Below are 20053 nucleotides of genomic sequence, written 5' to 3'. Positions count from 1 at the left end.
TTTCTTGAAACACCCTCCAGTTCCTGAGATATGAGGGTTTATATTTTGTCTTACAGTTCTTCGAAATCAGTCAGATGGGTGTGAACTTAATTTTAATAATGGGATGGGTAAGAATTATACACCCAGGGGGTGTGAATGTCGTACATTGAAGGGGTGGGTATGCCTAATAAATACCCCTTGACAGTATAATCCTGCCCATCACCTAATAGTCACTTCCATTATTAAAATTTAGTTCACGCCCATCTGATGGATTCCCTGAATTGTCAGACAAAGTATAAACCACCTTATTTTGGAAATAGGAAGCCATATCAAGAAACTGATAAAAGGTGTGTGATCAGGGCACCCCAAGTTATTCTGACCCTGTTCAGACCTCCTGCAGTGGTTGAATTCCCCAAGCCTTGGTGAGGTCTTATGACCAAATTAGTAAATCAAGCTTTATGGTAGTTTGAAGTTTATATTAAAGGGGTTATCCACCATAAGGGGATTTTAGTATGAACCTGGCAGGCAGTAATGGACATTCTTAGGAAGGATATGCGCTTGTCTTGGGGTTAAATGGCTATGTTGTGAGATAACCATAACACTGTGGCTAGCATTTTGTGAACCGGTATTTCCTGTTTGATTTTCTTTTTTTTTATTACAAATCCCATAATTCCATCTTCCTCCCTCACACATCAGCTACCCCACACATTGAAACATAAATGAGCTGCATCCATTCAAAAGACCTGTGTTTTTTTTCAATCAGGGTGCCTCCAGCTGTTGCATTAGTTGCCGATTTATCCCTCCACCCATTGAAGCAGACAGGCTCACTGTCATCAGCTGACTAGTGAGTCAGGTCTCGGCGAATTGCAACCTGGGAAAAATCTGAGACAACAGTAATTTTGTATGCTGTTAAAAATAAATATTGGGGTGAAAATCACATAAGAATTAAGAGAAATCTGTCACACACAAGTACAGACACTATATTATGAACTACACTAACTTTACAGCCCCTGTAGCATAAGCCAAAGTCTCTCCACCATAAAATTCAAGAACAAAATGATCCATGCCTACTCTGGCAGAACTTACCAGGCACTTAAATTTCCATTTGACATGCTACTTTGCAGCATACTGTATATGATAGTATCAGTAGTACTATCACTATGATTTCATTTTCAAGATAAAGCCTTTATTTAAACTAATAATGCTCTTCCTTCCCCTCCTACTAATTCGTCACATATTTGGTGTATTGAAGGTCATCTCAGTAGATTATCTGTGTCCTACAAATTATCTTTATCCCCAGGCATAATATACATATGAGTCGTTTTTTTAACTGGTTATATAACTGTGTCAAAATGGGTTTTGGAAATGGCTCCAATCCTGAATTCCGTTTGTGCTTAAGAATTGGAATATTTAATTGCATATCAAGCAAATTGTGCGATTTATAAAAATCTGATTCCCATAACAGGCATGTCTACAGAGCATATGAATTTTCTCTGGATTTGTTAAAAATATCTTATCTATGTAAATCTGAGGAACAAAATCCAATGGCTACTACAATAGATATGACCAAATACAAATATACATTCAATAAATGTCTGACAAACCTACTGTGGTACAGTTGGAAGATTTAATGTGTATGGCAGCCTCCTGAAGCTGGGTTCATACTGCACCTACATTTAAAGGGGTTATCCAGGAATAGAAAAACACAGCTACTTTCTTTCAAAAACAGCACTATGTCTGTCTCCAGGTTGTGTGTGCTTTTACAACTTGGCTCCATTCACTTCAATGCAACTGAGCTGCAGAACCAAACCCAAACTGGAGACAGATGTAGTGCGGTTTTTGAAAGAAAGCAGCTGTGTTTTTCTATTCCCCGATAACCCCTTTAACATATACATTGTATGTTGTATATTAAAAAGGCTAAAAATGTATATGCTTTATAGCGGAGGAATACCGGGGAAAGCACACCTTGCTAAATGCAAGTGTTACAGAACCAATCCAAAGAGAGGCATATGCCGTAGCAGTCGAGGATCCAGCAGCAAAACGTGAGTGACACCTGCGGGGTGCACGCAATCCAGATATAGGATCAATAAATAACACAATACAAGAACGAAAGGATGCACTCACCGCTAAAACTGTTAAAACCGCCAAAGCACTCAGAGGCTATGCCGGTAATTTCACATGACTATGCGCAGTTCTTCTGGCCTCTGGAGGCCGGAAGAAGCGCGCATAAACATGTGAAATGCCCGGCGTAGCCTCTGAGTGCTTCAGCACATCCCGGTATGCTGTCATGTGATCCCGGACCTTCGGACATCTAGACACAGTCCCAGCGGTGAGTGCATGCTATCATTCTTGTATTGTGTTATCTAAAAATGTATATGTTGAAGGGATGCTAAAACAGATGTTGCTGAATGTCATTCAGCAGAATCCATTACCCATTGACTTACCTAATAAATGCATTGCAACGTCTACTTTTTTTTTGCTGTATACAGTAGCGTAGTTGACTGCGCTTTTGTATGCAGCAAAATTAAATGTAATGAAACAGAGAAATTAAAACAGAAACACAGCACATAATATGAACCCAAGATAACTCTGTCATTCAATGGGAAATGTTGGGGGAGATAAGGATCGGGCAGTTGTTTTTCATCTGTCTGATCCTTTTATTCTGGGGAAGATGGAGCTCTCACCATTAAAAAAAACATGCTTAGTCAGTTAAAGGGATACTCCGCCCCTAGACATCTTATCCCCTATCCAAAGGATAGGGGATAAGATGTCTGATTGCGGGGGTCCCGCCGCTGTAGACCCCAGGATCTTGGCTGCGGCACCCCACTGTTATTACTGCACAGAGCAAACTGTCTCTGTGCGTAATGATGGGCAATACAGGGGCCGGAGCATCGTGACATCACAGCTCCGCCCCTCGTGATGTCACGATCCGCCCTCTTAATGCAAGTCTATGGAAGGGGGCATGATGGCCACCATGCCCCCTCCCATAGACTTGTATTGTGGTGTGGGCTGTGACGTCACGAGGGGCAGAGCCGTGACGTCACGATGCTTCGGCCCCTGTATTGCCCGTCATTACGCACAGAGCGAGTGTGCTCTGTGCAGTAATGACAGCCTGGTGCCGCAATCAAGATCCTGGGGGTCTACAGCGGCGGGACCCCCACGATCAGACATCTTATCCCCTATCCTTTAGATAGGGGATAAGATGTCTAGGGGCGGAGTACCCCTTTAACTGCGCTAGAGCAGTAGTAATAATAATACAGTATAACAGGGAAAACCAATTACTAAAATAAAACAATTAGCTTGAGTGTTGTACCTATAATACAGCAGTGCAAAAATATCAATACAATATAGTCAATAAACCACCAATCAGTAAATAGCATTATATTTCATGACAGTGCTTTATACCAATACACAATAATCTAGCACTACTTCCAAATAAAGAACAATACCTTGCTTAGTCTGGGTTTACATCAGTGTTTCTCATCTGCTTTAGGCTAGGTTTCCACTTGTTTTTTTTTTTTTTGCAAAATCGACAATAAAAATGCCCATTCTGCCGCATGGCATTTTTATTTTTTTTTTGTGAAAAAACGCTGCGTCCAGATGTTAGCTACAAGTCAATAGGGAACTGCAAAATGCCATATCCACTTGGCATTTTTCAGTCTGGCATTTTTTTTTATCCTTTTGGCATTTTTCAGCAATTTTTGGCTCTTTGGCAGTTTTCAAAAACAACCTCTTGTTGAGACTTTGGCGCCATGTGGGTTTTAACTTTGCCTTTTTTTCAGGTGTTTTTTTTTTCTTTTTTGGACTTTAGCGATCCAAAAAAGTGATGGAGATACCTTTTTTAGTAAAATGTCGTAGGGTACTATTAAAAAAGAAAAAATAATAAAAAAGATACAGCAGTGATGGAAAAAATTGTATTTAACGCAATTTATCTTTTTTATAACAACATTTTTATAAATTTTTAAACAGGGATCAATCCATTTGTGTGGGCAGGGCACAAAAAATGTAGCGGACAATAATAAAAATGTAGTGTGTGTGTTTTTCACTTTTTTTTTTCACTTTTTTTTTAGGTAGTACTACTACTCCCAGCATGGAACACACTGTTCCATGATGTAAGTAGTAATACCTGTACTAATTGACAGATCGACCCGTGTCCATTGCGATCCTTCTGTATCATTTATAGATGCGGCCGGCTGCTCTTCTATGGTCCCCTGCACTGCCGTATATGTACACATATTCATATTTGACGCAGAGAGCAGTGATTGGCCAGATGGTTCCAGCCAATCACAACTCTCTGTGGGAAATATGAATAGGTGTATATATATATATATATATATATATATATATATATATATATATACGTCAGTGCAGGGGACCATAGAAGAGCGGCCGCCCACATCTATACATTATACAGGACGATCGCATTGGGTGTCAGAAGTGACACCCGCTGCGATCTGTCTATTAATGCAGGTACTACAGCTCCCAGCAGAGTGTGCTCCATGTTGGGAGTAGTAGTACCTGCAGTTAAGGACAGATCACAGCGGGTGTCACTCCTGACACACAATACGATCATCCTATCTATTGCAGCGATGCGGAGCGGCTCTGTACAGCGCTCGCATCTCTGCACTAAACTCCAGCCATGTGAATAGAACATCACTCATTCATATTTCCCTCTGAGAGCTGTGATTGGCTGCTACCATCTGGCCAATCCCCACTCTGGGTGGAAAATATGAATGAGTGAGGTGAATATCAATTCACATCACTGGCCGGCCGGAGTACAGAGCAGAGATGCGAGCGCTGTATAGAGCCGCTCCGCATCCCTGCAATAGATAAGACGATCGCATCGGGTGTCAGGAGTGACACCCAGGGCGCTCTTTCTATTAGTACAGGTACTACTACTCCCATCATGGAACAGTCTGTTCCATGCTGGGAGTAGAAGTACTACCTAAAAATTTTAAAAAATAGAGAAAAAAAGTGAAACAGACACTTGCACTTTATTAAAAATGTATAAAAATTTCGCTATAAAAAAATTATTTAGTTAAATAAGTTTTTTCCCATCCCTACTGCATCTTTTTTTTTTTTTTTTTTTGGTACCCAACAAATTTACATAAAAATTTCCAAAAATGCAATTTCCACTCAAAGTCAAAAATGCCGGAAAAAACACCAGTAAAACTGCCAAAACGTAGGAAAAACCTGTGGCAGTTTTTCTGGTGTTTTTGCTGTCGTTTCTTTTAAGTGTAAAAAAAAAAAAAAAAAAAAACAAGTGGAAACATAGCCTTATAGAAATGAGCGACGGGGATTAAAAAAGAAGGTAACAGATCCCATTCATGTCAATGGGCTTTTTTTAATCTCCGCTGTACTCTGTTATTGTCCGTTGCATATAATTTGCTTTACTTTTGAACAGAGAAAAGACGGGCATGCAGAATTTTTTTTTCTGTCATAAATAACGGATGTAACAATGGATGTAGTAATTAAACATGAAAGTCTATGGTGAAGCAAGTAACTCAGTTATTTTTATCCATTATTTTATCCGTTATTGCTACTAGTAGAAATATTAAATGGCAATGGTTATAAAATAACTGACATTAACAGATGTTATAACCCCTTAAGGACCAAGCCCATATTCACCTTAAGGATCAGAGCATTTTTTGCACATCTGACCACTGTCACAAAACTCTGGGATGCTTTTACTTACGAATTTGATTCCGAGATAGTTTTTTTTCGTGACATATTCTACTTTATGTTAGAGGTAAATTTTCAGCGAAACCCCCAAATGTCATGAAAAATTTGAAAATTTAGCATTTTTCTAATTTTGAAACTCTCTGCTTGTAAGGAAAATGGACTTTCCAAATAAATTATATATTGATTCACAGAAACAATATGTCTACTTTATGTTTTCATCATAAAGTTGACATGTTTTTACTTTTTGAAGACATCAGAGGGCTTCAAAGTTCAGTAGCAATTTTCAAATTTTTCACGAAAATTTCAAAATCAGAATTTTTTAGGGACCAGTTAAGTTTTGAAGTGAATTTGAGGGTCCTTATGTTAGAAATATAATGAATCCCATTATAAAAATTGTGCCCCTAAAAGTATTCAAAATGACATTAAAAGAAAGTTATTAACCCTTTAGGTGTTTCACAGGAATAGCAGCAAGGTGGATAGAAAATTCAAGATCTTCATTTTTTACACTCGCATGTTCTTGTAGACCCAAGTCACCAAAATGTGTAACCTAATTTCTCTCGAGTGAGGAAATACCTCATATGTGGATGTAAAGTGCTCTGCTGGCACACTACAGGGATACAATGATATTTTTGGAGAGTGAATGGCACATTATTTGGGAAACTACACCCCTCAAGGAACACAACAAAGGGTACAGTGAGCCTTTACAGGTGATAGACAAATTTTCGCTAAATTTGGACATGAAAATGAAAAATGTGATTTTTTCCACAAAAATGCTGGTGTTACCCCAAATTTTTCATTTTCACAAGGGGTAATATGAGAAAAATGCTCCCCTAAATTTGTAACCCCATTTTTCTTCTGAGTATGGAAATACCCCATATGTGGATGTAAAGTGTTCTGCTGGCGCACTACAATGCTCAGAAGAGAAGGAACGCCATTGAGCTTTTGCAGAGAGAATTTGGTTGGAATAGAAGTCGGGGGCCATGTGCATTTTATACAGCCTCCATGCTGCCATAACAGTGGACCCCCCCCCCACATGTGACCCCATCTTGGAAACTAAACCCCTCACAGAATGTACTAAGGGGTGCAGTGACCCTTTAAACTGCACTGGCATTTGACAGATCTTTGGAACAGTGGGCTGTGCACATGAAAAATTCCTTCCGCAAGTACTGCATAGATGTCAATGTTGATGGCGCAGTGCCCCGCAATCCTACCGCCAAAGTATCTTCGGCGACAGCCACCACCTGACGGAATCTCCGCACGTGGAATTCCGCGAACGGAGATTCTGCAGTGTGAACATACCCTTAGGGTATATTCTTTTATTAAAGGAGTAGTATCATGGGGAAAAAACTTTTAAGTTAGATAGCGAGGGGTCCGAGCACTGGGACCCCCCGCGATCTCCTGTACGGAGCCCCGGCACATCATGACCCCCACCCCTCCATATATCTCTATGGGAGAGCCATTCCACTATATTCGGCTCTCACATAGAGATATATGGAGGGAGTGTGGTGGCCACCGCTTTGGGCGAGGGTCATGACGTGCCGCTCCAGGAGAGAGAAGAGGGCATATAAAGGAGATTGTGGGGGGTCACAGCACTCGGACCCCCCCCCCCCCCAATCAAAAACTCATGCTTATAACTTAGGGGACAAGTTTTTTTTTTGCATGAGATATCTCCTTTAAAGGAGATCTGTAGTGCTCAGAACTTATCCTCTATCCGAAGGATAGGAAATAAGTTATAGATCACGGGGGGTCTGAGTGCTGGGGCCCCCTGTGATCTCAGTACAGGGCCGTGGCAATGTACAGGAAAGGGGGCATCCCTTCCCCGCATGACGCGGCAGCCGTCATGCCTCCTCCATGAATCCCATAGAGATACATGGAGGGGGCGTGTCTGCTGCGGCTTGGGGACAAAACGGTCCTTTCGGCAGACTGTTGCAGCTCCAGTTCTCGGACTCCCCATGATAGGGGATAAGTTATTAGCACTACAGATCCTTTAAGGAGAGAGAAAAAAAAATTCTCCCACATGTGTCTCAGAAGTTAGTAATTCCGGCCACCTTTCCTCATCTTCAGTGCTGGACCATGTCTGACAGCTATATTTCAGCCACTTTCTTATGTTCTGTCACTGTGAAAATTCTATTCAGAATCAGTTGTACCTGATTCTTTCCTCATTCATTCATTTAAATGTCACAACTGATAATTGCCACCATCTTCTAAAATAGCATCTCTATCTTTATTCTTGCTATAGAAGTGCCTAAAAAGTATCATCAATAACTAGTCATAAATACTTACATAAAATATGAAGCTCACAATAAAACTGAAACAACAACTTCTATTTTAATTAGAAAACTTCATGGCCTACATTAGAGTTTAATACTTCACAACAGATGTACTTCGGGAGTACATCTGTTGAGAAAAAGACCTGGGGCATGAATACAAAATCTCTTACTCACATAGTCTAACGTGATCTACTAGTAAACATTATTTATGCTCTAAGAGAAAAACTGAATTATACTAAAATCCTAGCTAACACCTTGCTGTGCATTGCTGTCTAAATTCTTGGCTCTTTTGCTATATGCCACCTGTATTTTGCCTTTTATCAGAGCTGTCAGATTAACAGCTGACTCTCATCCTTAAACCTTAAAGATGTTTTGTCCTGTAACACCTTCAGGACATGTCAATCAGGCATGTCACAATTGTATGATCAGTCTTGGTGTCAGTCTATCAGTTCTCAGACCATACGACACACAATGTATCAAATTGGTGTGCATAACTGTCCTCCTAAAAGCACTTTGCTGAAGACAAGCAGACTAAGGACATGGATTACTGGAACCATGTTCTTTGGTCCTATGAGGCCAAGATAAACTTATTTAGTTCAGATGTTGTGAAGCGTGTTTGGGGGGCAACCAGATGAGGAGTACAAAGGCAAGTGTGTCTTGCCTACAGTCAAGCATGGTGGTGGTGGGGGGTCATGTTCTGGGGCTGCCTGAGTGCTGCTGGCACTGGGGAGCAACAGTTCATTGAGGGAACTCTGAATGCTAACATGTACTGTGATAGACTGAAACAGAGCATAACCCCCTCCCTTCAGAGACTGGGTTGCAGGGCAGTATTCCAAAATGATAAGGACCCCAAACACACTTCCAGGACAACCAATGCCTTGTTAAAGGAGCTGAGGGTAAAGGTGATGGACTGGCCAAGCATGTCTCCAGACCTAGAACCTATTGACGTGGGGCATCCTCAAATGGAAAGAGGGGGGAACACTAAAATCCACCAGCTCTGTGATGTTGTCATGGAGGAATGGAAGAGGACTCCAGTGGCAACCTGTGAAGCTCTGGTGAACTCTATGCCCAAAAGCCTTACTGGCAGTACTGGAAAATAATGGTGGTCACACAAAATATTGACACTTTGGGCCCAATTTGGACATTTCCATTTAGGGGTGTACTCACTATAGTTGCCTAGGTTTAGACATTAATGGCTGTGTGTTGATTTATTTTGAGGGGACACAAGGTTAAAGGGGTTATCAAGGAAAAAACTTTTTTTCTATATATCAACTGGCTCCAGAAAGTTAAACAGATTTGTAAATTACTTCTATTAAAAAATCTTAATCCTTTCAATAATTATCAGCTGCTGAAGTTGAGTTGTTGTTTTCTGTCTGGCAACAGTGCTCTCTGCTGACATCTCTCCTTGTCTCAGGAACTGCACAGAGTAGAAGAGGTTTGCTATGGGGATTTGTTTCCAAACTGGGCGGTTCCTGAGACACGTGTCATCAGAGAGCACTTAGACAGAAAAGAACAGCTCAACTTTAGCAGCTCATAAGTACTGAAAGGATTAAGATTTTTTAATAGAAGTATTTTACAAATCTGTTTAACTTTCTGGAACCAGTTGATATATAAAAAAAAAGTTTTTTCCTGGAATACCCCTTTAAACACTGTTATACAGGTTGTGCACTCACTACTTTACATAGTAAAGTGTCATTTCTTCTGTGTTGTCACATAAAAAGATATAATAAAATATTTACAGCAATGTGAGGGGTGGACTTACTTATGTCAGATACTGTATATCTGAAGGTTTTATCTCTCCTTCTTAACAGATTTGGCCATTTCTTTCTTCTCTGATACTTTCACAGCATTAGTAATCTTGTTTGCCTCTTTTGGTCTAACATAAAGACTTGTTGTTTTTTATATTAACCCCCCCCCCCCCCCTAAAGAAAATTTAAGTTTTCTAACACATGATCGGTACCCCAAAAGCAGCAGGTTTCAAACATTATCATCTGAGCAGGAAACAACTATAATGATGAAAGAATAATATTTGCTAGCAGACCAAAAAGAGTGCAAAATTGGGGTAAGTAAACAAAGGGACTGGAGCAATGAGTACATTGCTAAAAAGATAAACACTTTTGATTTAGCTTCTGCTGCCATGCTGTGGTCTGGTAAAAAAAAAAAAATACGTTTGTTAAACCCACATGGGTTAGAACTAGAACCTCTGAAAAATGTACCTGTACGGTGTCCATTTTAGGACATCATCAGTCGTCAGCCGTACCTACGTCCTCCATCAGGCAAAACAGCGACCGGCCTCCTCCCTCGGACCAATCTCTGTCAGGCGTCAACCGCAACTCCCTCCTCCCTCATTTGTCATCCTAAAGTCTCTCATCCAAAACTCTGTCATCCTAAAGTCTCTCGGACCAATCTCCGTCAGGCATCAGCCGCAACTCCCTCCTTCCTCCTTTGTCATCCTAAAGTCTCTCATCCAAAACTCTGTCATCCAAAAGTTTCTCACCCACAACTCCGTCATCCTAAAGTCTCTCATCCAAAACTCTGTCATCCCTCAGACGAAAAACCTTCCTGCCGTGTAGCAGAGCCGAGTCAGTGTCGGCTCTCTGCTATACGGGTTCTGCTGTACATGCTAATCAATATCGGCTCTGCTATACAGTGCTGTGCAGTGTCGGCTCTGCTATGTGGCAGGAAGTTGCATCTGAGGGAGAATCGCCTGAGGCATGATGGTGTTTTGGATGAGGGACTTTCGGATGGGGGAGTTGTGGCTGAAGGATGACAGCGATTGGTGTGAGGGAAGAGGCGGGATGCCGTTTTGCCTGACGGAGGACGGAGTTGCAGCTGACGACTGATGGCGATTGGTCCGAGGGAGGAGGCAGAACATTGTTTTGCCTGACTGAGGACGGAGTTGCGGCTGACAACTGACGGCGATTGGTCCGAGGGAGGAGGCGGGATGCTTTTTTGACTGAAGGAGGACGGAGTTTCGGCTGACGGCAATTGGTCCGAGGGAGGAGGCGGGACGCTGTTTTGCCTGACGGAGGACATAGTTGCGGCTGACGACTGACAGCGATTGGTCCGAGGGAGGAGGCGGGATGCTTTTTTGCCTGAAGGAGGATGGAGTTTCGGCTGACGACTGAAGGCAATTGGTCCAAGGGAGGAGGCGGGACGCTGTTTTGCCTGACGGAGAACGGAGGTACGGCTGACGACTGATGTCCTAAAATGGACACCGTATACCTGCTGATTTGCAACCACAGCTGTTCACTATTATGTTGTGGATTTGAGGTTGGTTTGAACAATTTCTGTATATTGGGATGATATCCACAGTGAATTAACAACAGAATGCACCCTAATGGATTCAGTTCTCCATGCCTAGCACATCGCAAGTCATAAATAAGACCCTGGGTGAGTATTTTCAAGTTTGTTATTTTTTACAGGCAGCACACTCCAGGTAGGTTTTTAGTTAAACACCCCTTAAAGGTGATCTGCAGCCATAGACACTTATCCCCTATACGCAGGGGGGGTCCAAATGCTGTGACCTTCCTGCGATCTCCTGTACGGGGCCCCGGCTCTGTATACGCCCCCTCTACACTGGAGTTTAAAATTAGAGAACAATTTATGAACACTTGATTTTTTCAGAAATAATGTAATCTACATTGATCATCATTTAAAGGATTTTTTGTAAGGGGTACACCATGCCATTGGAACAGTGTTTTACAACATAACCGAAGTATATCAACATGAAACCTTTATTTTTCAAAAAAACATGATGATCATAATTAGAGAACAGCAATGACTTTAGCACAGAGAAAGATTCTAAGTAAATTATCTGAAGGTTCCAACAGTCACCGATCAGTAAGAAGCGTACAGGCCTTTGCTTTGAATGACTTTAGCAGCTCTGCGTCCACAGGACATCACTAATCTCTCACACTGTTCTGGTGTGATTTTGCTCCACTCTTCTTCCAGTCTCTTCCACAGTTCTGTGACTGTTGTGGGTTTCTTGGTCATAACTTTGTCACCAAGGATTTTCCAGAGGTTTTCTATTGGGTTGAGATCAGGACTCTGGGCTGGCCATTTCATTGTTTTCAGTTTCAAGGAACTGCTGTACCCATTTTGCCGTGTTTCAGGGGGCATTTTCCTGCATGAAAATTCCTGCTGATTGAGTGATGAACACAAGGAAGGAACCATGTGTTGTTGAAGAAGGTTCTGATACACACTTGCATTCACTCTGCCATGTAGCTGTATTAATGGTCTAACTCATTGTCACGCACCTGAATGCGGGCTATCACGAACTGGATCTGGATCCTCTATCTGTGTGGCTGATGATTCGGACCGTATCGGGGAGCGGAGTCTAAGGTGCCGCTGGTCTTCACCAGAGCCCGCCGCAAAACAGGATGGATTTGCTGCGGCAGGCGACACCCAGGTCGCTACCCCCAAAACCGCACGACTACACAGGTAACTGGGCAAGGCGAGGTACCAGAGGATGAAGCAGAGGCGTAGTCAACATAGCAGCAGGTCAAGGTAGGCGGCAAAGGTTTGCAGTCAGTAAACATAGCAGGAAGGTCTGGAACACAGGTATGGCAAAAACAGGCTATGGGAACGCTTTCTCTTGGCAATAAGCACTGAAGATCTGGCAGGGGGGTGTGGGAGGTGCAACAACTTATAATGTGCTGTTCAGGTGCATTACTAATTATGGGCGCACTGGCCCTTAATTTTCAAAACACTGGCATGCGCGCGCCCTAAGTGACGGGGACGCGTGCACCGAGGCTGAGAGGAAGCAGCAGGAACGAGGTACACACTGGGAGTCGGGGACACGGGGACTCTGCGCTCACGGCCGGAGTCAGCGGTCGGAGCGCAGCATGTTAAACTCCTGCTGCAGAAAACATTCCCCAAACCATGACACTTCCTCCTCCACCTTTCACTGACTTCTTTACACACTTATGAGTTCAGTCTTTCCCCAGTTTGTCGACAAACATAATGTTTCCTCTCCTCCTCTGTCCACACAACATGCTCATCAGCAGAGGTGAGTCTAGCCTTTTGATTCTTTCTGCTAAAGAGAGGTTTGGTCACTGCAGAGTGGGCTTTCAGTCCAAATGCTCTGAAACGTTGAGACACTGTATGACGAGACAGATCCTTACCCAGTTCAGTGCTGAACTGGTGAGCAATTCCAGCTGCAGTGTTGAAATGATTACCCATGGAGATTCTCTGCATTATCCTGTCCTCTCTTGCATTTGTCTTTCGAGGGCGAACAGCCTTCTTGGTGGACTCAATGAGCTTGTGATAGTATAAAGATGCAGTATTCTAGAAATCACAGACTTGTGACGACCAACTTCTCTTGCTATGGCTGAAAAGGTCACCCCTTTGGCCTTCATCTGGACAACCTGCTATCAAAGGGTTTCAGTCACTATGGAATGGCACACCATTTTTGCAAAGTCAGTGAAAACTGAAAAGTTAGGCTGCCAGTTAAATAGGGTTTGTCAGATCATTAAGGAAATTAGCACCAGTTGCCAGAGTAACACCAATAACTTGCAGGTATCTGAAAATGTTCTCTAATTTTGATCAGTGTTCTTTTTCAATTTATCTCATTTACATTTTTATTCTGTGCTTTAGAATAAATACAATTTATGAAATAAGCTTAAAATACTGCTATTTTACTCATGTTAGGATATATTCACATAGGACTATACAATGACCTTGACATTTAGGAAATTGTGTGTTGTTCTCTAATTTTGATCTCCAGTGTATGTATCTCTATGAGAGAGGCGGAGATGCAGCATTCGTGCATCCCCACCTCTACTCTAGAGCTGTATGAAGGGGGCATGTCGTCGACCTCAGTGCGACATGCGCATTTGTCGCACAGAGCCGCGGTAATGACTGGTCCCCATATGGGATAAGTATCTATGGCTACAATACTCCTTTAAAGTGCACACCTGAATTAAATATACATAATAGAGAAAATAAGAAAATAGTAAGGAATGAGATTCTGGAAATCTCAAATTCTATTACCGTATATACTCGAGTATAAGCCGAGTTTTTCAGCACGATTTTTCGTGCTGAAAACACCCCCCTCGGCTTATACTCGAGTGAACTCCCCCACCCGCAGTGGTCTTCAACCTGCGGACCTCCAGAGGTTTCAAAACTACAACTCCCAGCAAGCCCGGGCAGCCATCGGCTGTCCGGGCTTGCTGGGAGTTGTAGTTTTGAAACCTCCGGAGGTCCGCAGGTTGAAGACCACTGCGGCCTTCAACATCATCCAGCCCCCTCTCACCCCCTTTAGTTCTGAGTACTCACCTCCGCTCGGCGCTGGTCCGGTCCTGCAGGACTGTCCGGTGAGGAGGTGGTCCGGTGGGATACTGGTTCCGGGCTGCTATCTTCACCGGGGAGGCCTCTTCTAAGCGCTTCGGGCCCGGCCTCAGAATAGTCACGTTGCCGTGACAACGACGCAGAGGTGCGTTCATTGCCAACGTACTCCTGCGTCATTGTCAAGGCAACGCCTCTATTCCGGGCCGGAAGCGCGGAGAAGAGGCGCCCCCGGTGAAGATAGCAGCCCGGACCACCTCCCCACCGGACAGCCCTGCAGGACCGGACCAGCGCCGAGCGGAGGTGAGTACTCAGAACTAAAGGGGGTGAGAGGGGGGCTGGATGATGTTGAAGGCCGCAGTGGTCTTCAACCTGCGGACCTCCGGAGGTTTCAAAACTACAACTCCCAGCAAGCCCGGACAGCCGATGGCTGCCCGGGCTTGCTGGGAGTTGTAGTTTTGAAACCTCTGGAGGTCCGCAGGTTGAAGACCAATGAGGGCGAATGATGAGAAGAGGATGATGAAGGGGGGGTGTGGGGATGATGAAGGGGGGTGGGGATGATGAAGGGGGGGTGTGGGATGATAAGGGGATGATGAAGGGGGGATGTGCGGGATGATAAGGGGATGATGAAGGGGGGATGTGTGGGATGATAAGGGGATGATGAAGGGGGGATGTGTGGGATGATAAGGGGATGATGAAGGGGGGATGATAAGGGGATGATGAAGGGGGGATGTGTGGGATGATGACAAGGGGATGATGAAGGGGGGATGTGTGGGATGATGACAAGGGGATGATGAAGGGGGGATGTGTGGGATGATAAGGGGATGATGAAGGGGGGATGTGTGGGATGATGACAAGGGGATGATTATGAGGATGTTAATGACGGGTCTGGATGATGACAGGGGGGGATGAGGTATTTCCCACCCTAGGCTTATACTCGAGTCAATAACTTTTCCTGGGATTTTGGGTTGAAATTAGGGGTCTCGGCTTATACTCGGGTCGGCTTATACTCGAGTATATACGGTAGTTAAATAAATATAGATAATTTTATGTGTTTTATTTTATTGTTCTTATTCAAGCTTACATCAACCAGTGACATAATAATCAGCATCTAGATATTTTTACCTCGACTGGCCCTAAGTTGTCATCTAAGTACATTACTTGAGGGTAAAGTGTCATTTTGCATGTACATGAAGATAGATTACAGTTCCGTGTGTAGCAGAGTTCATGTCTGATCACTACAGTATGAACATCTATTCCCTGTGGTAATATTTATATTTTGGCTTATATAACTTTATATTGTGTATATGAAATTCATCATTAAAGATGTATCCTTATATGCATGGTTTAAAATCATCACTGTCTTAAAATTAAAGGGAGACTACCACCAGTTTTCACAGACAACGATGCAGCACTTCATCATATTAAAGGTAGGGTTCATTACACAATTATGTCCTCTATTCACCAAAACCATCAGTTAAATTTCACCAAAACTGATGGTAGACTCTCTTTAACTGATTGTTAGATATAGCCGGATGAAGCACATTTTTTACTAAACCACACTCAAAGATGTATACGTTAATCTGAAAAGATAAACAACCAAGGATAGCATTATCTATATCAGCTATATAGGCTTAAAAAAGGTTTTAGTGGACTCAGCCTTCCTGACCTCTACCGTTACCACATAGTAGTCTGGTAGATCAAGCAAAATCCTGGTAAAAAAAAAAAAAACTTAAGCATAAATTAGAAAATTGCCTCTAGTACATTCTCATAAAAAAAAAAAAAACTCCTTTCTATCCACTTCCCTTGACCTTCTGCCGGTAAACCATCCCTCTGTTAAGGGAGCCCTCCAAGCAGGGGTATGCCTGGAGGGCTGGTCGCTGATATTTCTCATCAACAACTGCAAACTTCTCTAATCCTTCTCTAATTGTTTTGTGCGCCACCAATTGTACTTTGTGGTGACATAATTCATTTTACCTCAACAACAATAGCAAATTTTGGGGATTTTGTTTCTATGCAGTCTACTTTTCGGTAAAAAAAAATGACACCATGGGGGAGATTCATCAAAACCTGTCCAGAGGAAAAGTTGCTGAGTTGCCCATAGCAACCAGATCGCTTCTTTTATTTTTGTAAAGGCCTGAAAGAAGCAATCTGATTGGTTGCTATGGGCAACTCAGCAGCTTTTCCTCTGGACAGGTTTTGATGAATCTCCCCTGATATCTTTATACTGTAGGTCCAGAGGATTACATTGATACTGAATTTATTTAGGCTTTGCTTTTATTTATTGCTTTCAAAAAATTATATCTTTTTGTAAGAAAATTTGTAGGTTTCAAATTATTTTCTGCACCATAATCTGTAGTTTTTCTCGGTACCATTTTTGTTTTGATAGGACTATTAGCACTTTTTATTAAAAATAAGAATTTGGTATAGGAAGTAACCATAAATCAGCAATTCTTGACTTATTGGACATTTTCGCATGTGGCGATAACACATAGGTTTATGTTTATTTTTTTGTTTACATAATTTTTTCATATTCATTAACTATTTTTTTACATAGTGCAGGCTGCTGAGGCTGCCTGCAATATTGGAGTGCCAATCGAAAGGGATGGAGGCAGGTAGGGACCCTCCGCCCGTCCTCTCAGCTGATCGGGACCCTGTGATTTTGCCGGTGTCCTGACCAGCTCCACTGAGCTACTAGCACTTGATTTTTGCCATTTTAGATGTCGCCATCAACTTTGACCGCAGCGTCAATAGAGTTAATGCCTGATCAGCAATATCTGGCATCAGCCAAGGATCCCACTGCTAATACAAAATGGGTATAAAGTGAGCTCAGCTTCTGAGTTTTCTTCATAGACCTGCTGCAGAGCTGTGCTGCATAAATATGGTGGTCAGCCATTAAGGGGTTAATACCTACAACCATATACACATTTTTATCAAACACTTACTACCTTTTATACCCATTTATCACATCTGTTGCCTAATATGCCTACATGGTATATTGGTAAAAAAAAATAAAAAAAACAGATACGGCTCAAATTATACTAAATAGCACTGGCTAGACTGAGCAACCCAACCCAACACCTATACCCACAGTGTAAAAATGCAAGTAAAGTAAAATGTTGGAAAGTAATATGTTGGAGCTCAAAAGTCTATATATATTGGGATGATAATTTATTTAATATGTATAAAATAACATACATAAATGGGTGGTTCACAGGGCCCTTGTGAAACTACTGCTTAAGAAGGAACCTATGGCTGGTTCTGAAATGCCTTTCTAGTAATTTACACTAAGTCTAGTGATACCACCTATAGCTTGACATTTTCTCGCTACCACGAATATCCACCTCTACTGAGCAGTTGTCAGTCACCTGGAACCATCCTCTGGAACCACCTTCTGTCATCAGAGTGATCCAAACGCATCATTGAGCATCATCCTGCATCATCCTCTGTCATCAGAGTGATCAGAGCGCACACTCAGCATCCATGAGGACGCTAGCCCTGTGCTGCTAGCAAGGTCTTCACACTATCTACAGCTGACAAACACTGAGAGCGTGAGCATACGAGGATCGCTAATCCAGCTTGCTGCGCCGCCAACATCTACAGATACACAGTGCAACTACAATGGGGATCAAAAGTTTGGGCACCTCAGGGAAACATTTGTGTTAATGTGCGTAAAGAAGCCAAGGAAAGATGGAAAAATCTTCAAAAGGCATCAAATTACAGATTAGACATTCTTATAATATGTCAAGAAAAGTTAGATTTTATTTCCATCGTTTACACTTTCAAAATAACAGAAAACAAAAAAATGGTGTCTGCAAAAGTTTGGGCACCCTGCAGAGTTAATATCTTGTATTGCCCCCTTTGGCAAGTATCACAGCTTGTAAACGCTTTTTGTAGCCAGCCAAGAGTCTTTCAATTCTTGTTTGAGGTATCTTTGCCCATTCTTCCTTACAAAAGTCTTTCAGTTCTTTGAGATTTCTGGGCTGTCTGTCACGCACTGCCCTTTTAAGGTCTATCCATTTCAATTATGTTGGGGTCAGGAGATTGTGAAGGCCATGGCAAAACCTTCAGTTTACGCCTCTTGATGTAATCCCCCATGGATTTCAAGGTGTGTTTAGGATCATTATCCATTTGTAGAAGCCATCCTCTCTTTAACTTCAGCTTTTTCACAGATGGAATCAAGTTAGCATCCAAAATTTGCTGAAATTTTATTGAATCAATTTTTCCTTCTACTCGTGAGATGTTCCCTGTGCCACTGGCTGCAATACAACCCCAAAGCATGATTGATCCACCCCCCTTGCTTAACAGTTTGACAGAGGTTCTTTTCATTAAATTCTGTTCCCCTTCTTCTCCAAATGTACCTTTGCTCATTCCGGCCAAAAAGTTCCATTTTAACTTCATCAGTCCCCAGAACATATTTCCAAAATGCACCAGACTTGTCTATTTGTTCATTTGCAAATTTCAAAAGCTGATTTTGACGTAGAAGAGGTTTTCTTCTGATGACTCTTCCATCAAGACCATATTTGTACAAGTATCTGTTTATAGTGGAATAGTGTACCACAACTCCAGTGTCTGACAGATCTTTCTGGAGGGACTGTGCAGTCAAACGTGGGTTTTGAATTGTTTTTCTCACAATCCTGCGAGCTGTTCTGTCTGATATTTTCTTGGTCTTCCAGATCTTGCTTTAACTTCAACTGTTCCTGATGACTGCCATTTCTTAATTACATTCCGAACAGAGGATATTGACATCTGAAAACATTTTGCTATCTTCTTATAGCCTTCTCCAGTTTTGTGAGCGTCAACTATTTCAAGTTTCAGATTTCTAGACAACTGCTTAGAAGAACCCATGGTGATGGTTGTTGGAGCAATGTCAAATGAGTCTGGACATATAAAACCTTTGAGATTGACAACACCTGGTCTTCCCAAATGATGACGATTGAGAACAATCCATGACACTGGCAGGTCTCAACTTTGCAAAGGGGACAGTGCATGCTATAAATTCTGCAGGGTACCCAAACTTTTGCAGATGACATTTTTTTGTTTTCTGTTATTTTGAAATTGTAAATGATGGAAATAAAATCTAACTTTTGTTGACATATTATAAGAATGTCTAATCTCTAATTTGATGCCTTTTGGAGATTTTTCCATCTTTCCTTGGCTTCTTTATGCACATTAATACAAATTCTTACCTGGGGTGCCCAAACTTTTGATCCCCACTGTAAGACCAGCTCAGCTATCATAGACTACTGTATCTAATTCCACTAACTAGTGGCTATAATTGGTGGTATTCTACGTATTGGCTATATTTAATGCCTACAGAGTGCAATCTTCATGTGATTTTATTTGTGGCTATTTTAAGGGGTGGTTTCACAAGTGCCCTGTGAACCACCCATTTATGTATGCTTCTTTATACATCTATATATAATATAAAACTCAACGTGTGTGTGTGTGTATGTATGTTCCACAAAAACTTCCAAACGGCTAAAGATATTAACATGAAACTTGGCACACATATTACTTATATGCCAACAACAAACATAGGATAGGTGATTTAACCCTTACTTACCCCCATTTGCCAGGGGCGGGGTTTATGTTTAAAGTCCTATACAAGTCTATGGGAAATATATGTTACTGCATAACTTCCAAACGGATGGAGATATTTCAATAATACTTGGTCACATAGTTACATAGTTAGTATGGTTGAAAAAAAGACATACGTCCATCAAGTCCAACCAGGGAATTAAAGTCCAACCAGGGAATTGCAAGTCCAACCAGGGAATTACTGTTACTTATATGTCCACTTAAAATATAGGATAGTTAATTTAACCCTTAAC

The 20053-nt window shown here is 42.0% G+C and overlaps 1 long non-coding RNA gene across 2 annotated transcripts in view; it reads right to left on the bottom strand.

Annotated features, from left to right (window-relative positions):
- Positions 1–20053, bottom strand: part of LOC130362322 (uncharacterized) — a 99407-nt gene that overhangs the window by 18110 nt on the left and 61244 nt on the right. The gene's annotated exons all lie outside the window — the stretch shown is intronic.

The sequence above is a fragment of the Hyla sarda genome, chromosome 3, assembly GCF_029499605.1.
Source record: "Hyla sarda isolate aHylSar1 chromosome 3, aHylSar1.hap1, whole genome shotgun sequence".
NCBI classification, from domain to species: Eukaryota; Metazoa; Chordata; class Amphibia; order Anura; family Hylidae; genus Hyla; species Hyla sarda.
Note: the sequence above shows the minus strand (reverse complement) of the source record. Positions and strands in the feature narration are given on the sequence as shown.